Here is a 2,075-nt window from a genome sequence, read left to right as displayed (position 1 = left end):
GCTCAGACATCCCAGAATTGATTCAGTTTGCCAGTAGCATGTGGTTGGAAGAAAAGTGGAAGTGATTTACGGAGAAATATTAAAGAATTAAACGTGGAATAAGGGATTTTGTATTTCAATTCAAGTTCTGTTCTATATCATACTTACGTAGAAAATAAGGTTTACTTAGGGATGTTCCTTATTTCAAAATCTAAACCCATGTCTGTTTTTAAAGTGGTATACTCATTATAAGCAGTCCCACCGAGGTTTACTTCAATTTGACTAATATTTATTAAATGCCATATATGATCAGAATCCTAGTAAGAAACAGCAGGCAATTTCTGCTGAAATTTTCATTTTTTATTTTTAAAATATATTTTTATTGATTTCAGACAGGAAGGAAAAGGAGAGCAAGACAGAAACATCAATGTTGAGAGAGAATCACTGATCACCTATCTCCTGCATGCGCCCCACACTGAGGATAGGGCCCACAACCCGGGTATGTGCCCTGACTGGGAATGGAACCATGACCTCCTGGTTCATAGGTCAACACTCAACCACTGAGATACTGGCTGGGCTGAAATTTGTATGTAGAATTAAATGCCACAGCTGTCCACTGAAGTTGGGTGAGGTGAAGGCAACTGACAAGGGTGTCAGACCACAGAAGGACTGGCAGTGCTGGTACCAGACACAGCTGCAGCCTGCCCCCCTGTTGCAGGAGCTGTAATCATTGCCAGAATCACAGTACCAGAGAAGCAAGGAATAATTTCTTGTCACTTCTCTCCTGGCATTCTTCAGTTTCCTGCCTCCCATTGACCCAACCAAACTGGACACCAGACGCCCACAGAGCTAGAGTGATACAGTCCATAGGTTCAAGTGCTCTCACTCCCTGGGAGATTAGGTTCACAAAGGGGTACAGGAGTGCAGAGAATAGATAACTGGGGAGTGGGAAGTAAAGGATAACCTGTCACGGGAGCCTACAGTGTCAGGAACTGTGGCCGATATTGTAGATTCAAGAATAGGTTAATTTCTGCCCTAGGAGAATGCACAGGGCAGGGAGTCAAGAACAAACTGACATCTGTCACTCAGAATAAAAAGCTACTGTAGTTAAGGGTATCAAAGAGAACATGTCACTGCATTATCTTTATCATAACGAGAACACAGAAATATGCGAAACTTCTACAAATAAAGAATTGCTTAAATAATGTACAGCTAATGCATTGTATATCTACCTATAAAAATCTTGCTGAATCAGAATAGTTTCAATATTTATAGTGTTTGTGATAATATTTTTTCAAGTTTCTTTTTGCCAGCAAGGCTGAGCCAATTTGTACCTCCCCGTGATCCAGTGAAGCTGGAAGGGTTTAGTTCCTGCACCTGCCAATCCTATCTGTCGGTGTGACTCATGTGCCTTTCCTCCATGGCTCCAAATTATATTCACTGATTATGTTTCTTCACAACAACCAGGTGCTAGAACAGTATCCTGGGTCATGGTAATAAAATGATGAATAAGAAAAAGTGATCCTTGACTCCATGGAGCTTAAAATCTCTTTAGGGAGACAGATGATTAAATAAACAACTGCACTCAACCACTAGTTCAATGTGTACCCCAACCTCTGTCAGTCAGGAAAGGAAGCTAAACCCCTATTGCCCAGGAGGCGATATATTGCCAACACAACAATTCTCAGTTTCCTGACTCCTTGACTTATAATTCACACCAGGATGATCACTTCCTGGGCTCCATTACCTCATAGGCTGCAGCTAGAAGAGATCTCATCCATTCTCCTGATACTTTTACATCCTGAAGCCTGTGCTTCCCTGAGTGGCTTCCTCCTTCTGCTTCCTTTTCCTACACCTTCTGTCTCAGAACCAAAACCAAGAGCAAACCCAGGAAAGGGCATGTAGAGAGATGCCAGTTCTACATTTTCTTGTTTGTTTAAATATAGGGTGTCCCCCAAAAGAGAATGCACACACACACAATGACTAACTATAAAGGCAGAGCTTATTAAAATATATTTTATTTTCAAAACTGAGCTACCAGCTGTTAAAATGTGTATACATTTTTGCGGGGGGGGGGGGGGAACCCATTTTTATGT

The sequence above is a fragment of the Myotis davidii genome, unplaced genomic scaffold (assembly GCF_000327345.1).
Source record: "Myotis davidii unplaced genomic scaffold, ASM32734v1 scaffold4642, whole genome shotgun sequence".
NCBI lineage: Eukaryota > Metazoa > Chordata > Mammalia > Chiroptera > Vespertilionidae > Myotis > Myotis davidii.
This window is presented reverse-complemented; position numbering follows the sequence as displayed.